Source organism: Podarcis tiliguerta (genome assembly GCF_965153285.1).
Source record: "Podarcis tiliguerta genome assembly, chromosome: 3".
In the NCBI taxonomy this organism is placed as follows: Eukaryota; Metazoa; Chordata; class Lepidosauria; order Squamata; family Lacertidae; genus Podarcis; species Podarcis tiliguerta.
The window spans coordinates 90,517,127-90,525,040 of NC_139536.1; the positions used below are offsets into that span (position 1 = coordinate 90,517,127).

General features: G+C 43.1%; 1 long non-coding RNA gene across 2 annotated transcripts; it reads left to right on the forward strand.

Moving 5' to 3' along the window:
* The first annotated feature begins 236 nt into the window (after window positions 1-236).
* On the forward strand, window positions 237-7,584 carry LOC310673463. Of its 2 annotated transcripts, none has more exons than XR_014509040.1 (3): window positions 237-469; window positions 810-933; window positions 7,024-7,584. It is a non-coding gene; the product is annotated as an uncharacterized lncRNA (long non-coding RNA). The 2 variants fall into 2 exon arrangements; XR_014509041.1 differs by lacking the exon at window positions 7,024-7,584 and adding an exon at window positions 1,839-2,231.
* Window positions 7,585-7,914: the final 330 nt, after the last annotated feature.

The following is a 7,914-nucleotide window of genomic DNA, read 5'->3' on the forward strand; positions in this document are numbered from 1 at the left end:
CAAAGTCATAAGGAGAACACTTGAAAGTCAAAAATGTAGGTGGCTCTTTTTCCCCTCTTTTTTTTTTTTTTTTTTTTAAGAGAACCAGAAATGTTAGCAGTAACTCTGTTCCTAGCCTTGCCTTTTCGGAGCTGCTTGACATGAAAGTGTCATTCATTAGCTCAAACCTGCACAGTGCTACGTCTCTAAGGATTGAAAGCCTGCATAAAAGGGTGTCATTCCCTCCGGCAGCTCTTTTCAAGGCCAGAATGTCTTGCTCTTATTTTTCCTGCTGACATGAGAACATTGAGCTGCAAAGTGAAGAGTGCCGCCACAAGGAATCCATTTATTTTTTGATGCTTATACCTTCTCATCTAGCCATAGATGGGGATCAAACAAAAGCGCCAATTCCATTCAAAATCAACATCCTCTTACGGTAGAATCCAGAATACGGTAGAAACTATCCAATAGTTTTGCATAGTGGTGATCAGTGGCGTAGCGTGGGTTGTCAGCACCCGGGGCAAGGCAAGTAATTTGCGCCCCCTAACCCGGGGCAAGGCAAGTAATTTGCACCCACCCACCCCGCTGCACTGTCCCTCCCCCAGATAGTCCCTTGCTCTCTCTCCGCACCGCACCGCTCGCCTGGCACCCTCCCCTCCACAGTGGGCGGCGACCCGGCGGCTCGGATCGGATTCGCACAGCCAGCACTGCAGTGAGAGAGAGTGAGTGAGCCAGGTAGGGGCAGAGAGCTGCGAGTGCGAGCGCGCCCCCCCCAGATGTTGCAGCCGGCCCCCCCTGCACCCCCCACGCTATGCCACTGGTGGTGATAGTGCTTTGAGAGGCACTGTGTCTCTGCGCCAATATTTCGTTTGTCGGCTCTAGTCCAAACAGGTGGCACAAGTTTTTTGAAATAACCTGCAAAATCTTTCTGACCAGAGATGAAGACAAGTGACGGTGAGTGGACTACACCACAGTCATTGCTCCTCTGGGGTGGGGGTGAGTGAAAGAAAAGTAAGTGGGACATCACAAACCCCCTGCAAGTTATGTTGCTTGGTAATGTTATGTGGAAGTAAGGTAAAAGTAAAGGGACCCCGACCATTAGGTCCAGTCGTGCCCGACTCTGGGGTTGTGGCACTCATCTCGCTTTATTGGCCGAGGGAGCCGGCATACAGCTTCCGGGTCATGTGGCCAGCATGACTAAGCCGCTTCTGGCGAACCAGAGCAGCACATGGAAACGCTGTTTAGCTTCCCGCCGTGCTTTGACCTGCTTTTGAACTGCTAGGTTGGCAGGATGCTAGGTTGGCAGGAAGTACTATGGAAGTATTGGGGGTTAAAAGAATTGCAGACAGCAGTCAATGAAGCAATTGTAAGGTTGCTAAGTTCTCTCAGTGCCCCCTGTGCAAATGGCTTGCTAAACAGAGGCATACTGGAGAAGTTTTTCCAGACTTCAAAAAAAAACCCCCACAAAGGACTAAGATGGGATTTTATGATGGCTTAATAACAACAATTTTATTATTTATATGGACTCTAATTCCTTTAAAGAAGATAAAAAGCAGTGGGATTGAGTGTTTAATTGGCAGGAAAGTATAAACAATACGGCTGCATCTTTTATCCATTGGAAGGAGGACACATATATCTGACTGTTAAAGCCTCATCATATATTATCAGTGTGTTTCACAGAAAGTTGATGCAAGCCAGCACTGAACAGTATGAATTTACTCTTATCATTGTAAATGTGACTTTTAATTATTGTAGATGAAAGACTGCAAAACCCATTCAAGATACATTTCCCCTCCCTCCCTCCCCCCCTTCTCTCTTCTTTCTCTCTTTTCCTCACACCCTTTTCCTCCCCAATACAGTATTTTGCTTAAACTTGTGGTTAAAACCAATCACCTCTCCTTATGTACACTTCATTGGTGTTTTTAAATAAAAAGCTGGATTTCGAATGTGTCAGTTTTATACAACCACAACATGTTCTCATTGTGCATGTGGAGTATCTTTCATGTGGACTATGTGGGGGACATTCCTGGTAGCCCCACCCTTGAAGGACTGGGGTTCCAGATCCCGAGGAAACAAACATGTGTGCTACTATACATGAGATATGCTGCTTGATTGTAAAAAAAAGCCAAAAATCTGCAAAGTGGTTTATTTATTGCAAGCAGCACCATTTCCATTCTACTGCAGTTCATCTGTTTACAAAAGCAAAAGATGAGTAACAACTCATCTTGCTGCCAACCGTGGCAAAACTATGTAACATAATTAATGATGTAACAATAAAAATATGTAACATAATTAATGATGCAAACTATGTAACATATATTATCCCACCCCATTCAGTTCAATGCAAAGGAAACACATCACAAGTGCTGGAGGTATATAATCATTTGTGGCTTGAAAGCAACAGCAAATACGGATTCTAAGCTGGATTGATTTGCATTCCAAATGTGACATAAACAAACATTAGCAATTTCTGTTCCCATTTTTGTTTATGTCAGAATTCTCCAACCTGCCAAGTAAAAGTTCATTTCCAATGTTTATTCCCGGTGATCAATATTTAGAGAGATGTGCTGCTGCTGGTCCTTGGTAGTAGGATATGTCCCTCATAACTAGCAACTGGCCATTGCTAGCCATATCCTCCATGAATTTGTCAAATCCCAATTCAAAATATTCTATCTCAGTGACCACCACCACATCGTATGTTGGGGGGGGTGTTTCATTATTAACAGGACAGAGTTTCTCATGCCCTTTTTAAATTTCCAACAAACCACACTATGCTCCAGGTAGCATAGACATAAGCAACCTAAGCTGACAACAAAACAAGAAGAAGAAGAAGAAGAAGAAGAAGAAGAAGAAGAAGAAGAAGAAGAAGAAGAAGAAGAAGAAAGGGGGAATACAGTATCAGTTAACCTCAGAACGATCACCCTTGCATTGCAAGTGCCATTGAGTCTGTACAAGAGGGTTATTAAAAAATATGTAGATAAATATATGAATATTCCAAATGGACTGGCAATATCAGTGCATGCAATACAACAGCTGCAGTGTACACACACAAAAGGCACACAAAATTCAGAACAATATGACCTTGTGCCACTAGTTGGTAGCTTTACTGAGAAGTACGGTATGTTTCCCTACCATTTCCTGTTTTGTGCAGCGGCTTAGCAAGGGCAGCTCAACACCATAACGTTCCATTTTAATAGAATCCAGCGATGTGAAGCACAGGACAAAGTTTGTGGTTCCAGCCCAGCAGAGGTTTCTTCCTAAGGCAAAAGATGAAAGGGAAATAATACAGCCTATTTGTCTCTCGTGCATTCTCCGTTCCCCAAAGGTCCTTGGATATACAGAACTAGATTTGTTGCCCCCCTCATCTGGCTTCTGTTTCAGCTTAGCTTCCCAGCTGAGATACTATTGCAATGGTCTTTGTTCCAGTCCTCATCTATTCTGCCCTTATGTCTTGCTGGGGATAAGGCAAGGCACATTGCCAGTTGTGCCACTCTCTAGGGTTGGGAGACAAATTCAGTCTGGTTCTCATCTCTGTGCGTTTTATTCTGTTTCATGTATTTTGATTTTGTAGCAGCTTTGGCTACACAAATGAACAGTAGCATCCGTAATTCCAGTGTGACCCTACCGAATTTGCATTTCCCAAGCAAATACGTGAACTAAAGCACAACTTTCTTTAGAAACCAGCACTTCTCCAAATTCTGCAATGCAGTTCTCGACCCTTAGAACGTTTATGGAAATGCATATATTAGAGGAAGGTGTGCATAAAAATTGAAATACAAATGAAAACATGTAAAATGCATTATATTAGGGGGGGTTGCTTGCAAATGTGTTTATTGTGAGAAGTGAACACTAAAATGCTTTTAGATTTTTTTTTTTAAAGGAAATGGATGCAGAAATGTGATTGGAAAAATTAGAAACTAAGAAGCCAGCAATGAAAGATTCATCCATCCCTATACTTAGCATGAAACTTTGTATTCTTTTCTCCACTCCTTCCTGGAATCATCCCTCTCTCTAGCGGCAAATGGCGGTGGGGAATGGTAGGGTGGGAGGCAGGGTGAAATATACTCGGAGTCGAGTGTGGATTTCATGCTCTTAGTATGCTCTTATTCAGCTCATAGTAGTGAGGAGGAATGGAAGTTCCCCCAGAATGTCTGCTTTATATACATTATTTACACAATGGGCCCCACGTGATTAGCTAATTCTGGGATTCACCTGTAGGCCAATCAGGTTGCGGATTCACTTCCACCTGGAGCTGGATTGGACTCCTGTGGACCAATCAGACTGCTGCATTCTGAATCCTATTCAACTCAGTACATAACACAGGGAGACCAACAGTAAGGAGAGCCAGAGTCAATGACAGGCAATGCCATCTAATGCTAGATTAAACCCCATTTTCCTGCTCCTTTTGGAGTCCTACAAGGGCAACACTGAGATTACAGAAGAGAAATCTGCCACAAGCAGTGTCACCACCTGATCTGGTGAAAAGTGGTGGTGTTTGAGGCCAGGCTGGATGGGAAAGGGGTAGTGCGCCATTCGCCCAACTCTGTATTACCTCGGGAGCTCTGGTTGACTCCCTCCCCACATGCTACCATCCCAAGGAGAAGCAATTGTTTGGTAGCGTCCTTACAATAGCCCTTGAGATGAAGACATTGGATTCAAACCTATGATTCCAAGTGACAAGGACGTTTAACAAGTGCTTCTTGGAGCTGTCCTTTTCACTCATGCCCATACAGTTAAATCTGATACTGCAATGCCACAATTTCTCACACTGCAGGCAAGCAATCATTCGCCTTGTTTAATTGTATTTATTGAATGATACCAGCCGACCCCCCCTGCTGCTTAAAATCTGTCTTATCACATTTTGTTCAGCATGGCAGCAGCATCTACAATCTTACAAATGGATGGCGCACAATCCATTAGCATTTTTAGACGCATTAGTGCCTGCACAAACATGCCCAAAGCCTCTTATTATCCTCCTTTTACACTCCCAATAACATTCAGATTGAAATGTGCCTCTACCTTGTCACTGAGATTTTGCTTCACTCTCTAAGTTTTAGGAAAACAACCACACAGAAACAAAAATAATTCAAAACAACCTGCTGGCTTCAAGCATTAAAAGTACAGTGTAAGGAGCAAGCAGGCAAAGGAAGTTTAGAAAGAAATGGGGGGTGCGGTGTCCTTGGGTCAATGATTTTATGGAAGGCATACAGCCGCAGCTGCTATTTCTAGACCACAACAAGATCTGCAGTGGGGTAAGGGCAGAGGTGAGCTTGATATAGACACACATTCTCCCGTGGAAGCCTGCAGATGAATGTTCTGCTTTACTGCCCATGCATACATGTTGTGTTAATCACTTGTAGGGTAACCATATGCATGTGTATTCAGAAGTTAAATCCCACTGAGTTCCAGGGTGGGGGGGGTGGGATTACTGCCAGGTACATGGGTAGAGATTGCAGCCTAAGATTTCTTTTTTTAAAATAATGATGTGGTACTCAAAGTAATCACTGGCGTTTCCCATGGCTTTCAGTTCCCTATACAAATCCTAGACCTGTGTTCTCCAATATAGGAGAACAGGTCTTCAAGGTCACAGCTCACTGCATGGCATGGCTTCACCCCTTTATATGTTCAATATGAATTGAACATATAAAGGTAAAAGGACCCCTGACCATTAGGTCCAGTCGTGACCGGCTCTGGGGTTGCAGCGCTCATCTCGCTTTATTGGTCTAGGGAGCTGGCATACAGCTTCCGGGTTATGTGGCCAGCATGACTAAGCCGCTTCTGGCAAACCAGAGCAGCGCACGGAAATGCCGTTTACCTTCCCACCGGAGCGGTACCTATTTATCTGCTTGCACTTTGATGTGCTTTTAAACTGCTAGGTTGGCAGGAGCAGGGACCGAGCAATGGGAGCTCACCCGGTCACAGGGATTTGAACCGCCAGCCTTCTGATCGGCAAGTCCTAGGTGCAGTGGCTTAACCCACAGCGCCACCCACATCCCAAATTGAACATACCATACACCAAGAGTTCACAACCTTTTGGGCAGGGCCCTGGGAACACATTTAGAAATTTAAGAAACTGCCACAGGGAGAAATGTCCCCTAAACAATAGACAAAACAGCTACACCCACCCACCCACCAATGGACCTTGACAGGCACCAAGGGAGGTGTCAAAGCGACCCCAACAGTACATTAAGATGAATGTAAGGAGCTGTGCTACCAAATGTATATTTGCAGTATCAGACTATCCATAATGGACGAAGTATCATAGTCACAAAAACATTGGAAACTCATGACCAAAACATGGCTATGGATTGGCCTACCATTATAACAACTGCTAGTATATGTTTCATAGCACAGCTGCTCTAAACAGTACAGGTTTGTAGTCTGAGGTGCTCCTGGGTCCATCATTTTAATCAGAGGCCCAAGCAGCTTTTGCAGCAAGGGGCTGGTTCACTAGCTACAGCCATGCCACAGCACTGCATTTCCTGTTAAACTTGCATCTTGATTACTGTAAATGGACTCCAGTGGGCCTTCCCTTGAAAATATTTTGCTACTTCTGCACATAGTTGTGTAACATCTATTCTACAAGCTGGGCACCGGCTGCCCATCTGTTACCAAACCCAATTCAAGGCGTTAGTTTGGGTTTACAAAGCCCCATGCGACTTGAGACCCAGTAACCTGTCAAAGCACCTTTCCCTATATTGAATGACCTAGGCCTTGAGATTGGTGGAGGAAGGTGGCTGCTTGCTGTCTTGATGGCAGTCGGCACACTTTGTGGTGACCTTGACAGGGCCTTTTGTATTGTGGTGCCCAGGCTTGGAACTTACGCCTCCTAGAGGCTTGGATGACGACAAAATTATTAAGCATCTGCCAACTCACTAGATTATATGTGGTCTCTCATAGCCTTTGGAAATATTTAAGTTATTTTGGTTTCAACTAGTGCTTAAGGTCTTTCTGATCTGCTGCTGTTTACCTGTAATTGTTTTATACTGGATTTTATACTGTATTAGTGTTGCATGCTTTCATTCATCTGCATTTTGTTTTCAGATAATATGGTGGAAACCAGCCTGTGATTTTTATGGAATATTGTCCCGTAATCGGCATTGTGCTTGAAAGAGCAATTGCAGTAACAAGAAAAGAGAAAATATGTTTATTTTAGTATCTTGGTGTTTGAGAGACATTGGTTCGGCTTGAAGGACTTAATGGAATTAACAACCATAATATGCTCACAAGATACAGGGATTTACTGTCGTTCCTTCTCACAGCAGCAAAAATAGAAGTTGGGGGGGAAAGGAAATGGAAAAGAAAGTATGATAAAAATGTCACCAGTGATTCAGTGGTTGTACAAACTGGGGGAAGTTCATGCCACAGATAAGCTCTCGCATTAAATTTAAAGGGGGGGTGGGAATAGGCCATGTTAATCCTCAAGAATGCAGATGCCATTTGTACTTTACACAGAAGCTAATAAGGCACTTGCTGGCACACCCAAGCATTTTACTTCTGCATTTACTTACTGAACTTCATTTTTAATCTACAACAAAAGTGATTATCATATCAAGGTAGATTTAAATTTGGTAGCTTAGCAAAAACGGGCTGGAAAGAATTAAGATGAAGAATTAAGATTTTTCATAATATTAAATTGGGTGGGTTGCATTGATTTATCTTTTGTTATTAACTTTAAATTTTTAAAAAAATTATATAAAAGATTAATTATAAATCTATTGGATTCAGAGACTTGTGTGGGCAGACGTCGCCACATAAAGAACTACACCTGTTATTACTGTAGGTTTTGTTTGACTGAAGGAAAACTGCCAAATTAACTAAGCCACTTCTGACAAGTTTTCTGTATGCCGTCCAAATGTAAAATGCATCTCACTGTATAGAATGTGTCAAGTTTGGTGGATATAATGAAGGTGTTGAAATCTGTGGTTTTCTGAG